We start from the raw sequence: 450 nt of genomic DNA, 5'->3' as shown, positions 1-450 counted from the left end.
GTTATGATGAGGGGGTGGGGGTGAGGGAGGGTGGGTGGGTGAGGGTTTGGTGAGGGAGGGTGGATTTGGCTGTGGAGGCAGAGCATTAGGATGCAGAGAGACAGAGAGAGAGGGCTGTGGGGTTGTGAAGCCATCTGCAGTGAGATAACTGAACAGAAGGAGGGTTAGAGTGGAACTCCGAGATGGAACACTCTCCCCGCGGAGCGAAGACACGAGGAACCCACTCTACCTGGATCTCATTGTAATCATCGTGGTCACTAAAGAAGCTCTTGTTATTTGTTCCTGATTCTGTAACTGCCAGTTATTTGTGCTGTCAGTGTTGTGCTTGGGGTGGGGTGCAGAAGTTTCCTTTATTTACCTCTTTCTGAGATTTGAGTGAACTTACATGAGTTGTATTCATTTTGGTTTTATTTATTTGATTCATAAAGATCCAGAAACACAAACAGACTC

Source organism: Hypomesus transpacificus, chromosome 3 (assembly GCF_021917145.1).
Source record: "Hypomesus transpacificus isolate Combined female chromosome 3, fHypTra1, whole genome shotgun sequence".
NCBI classification, from domain to species: Eukaryota; Metazoa; Chordata; class Actinopteri; order Osmeriformes; family Osmeridae; genus Hypomesus; species Hypomesus transpacificus.
This window is presented reverse-complemented; position numbering follows the sequence as displayed.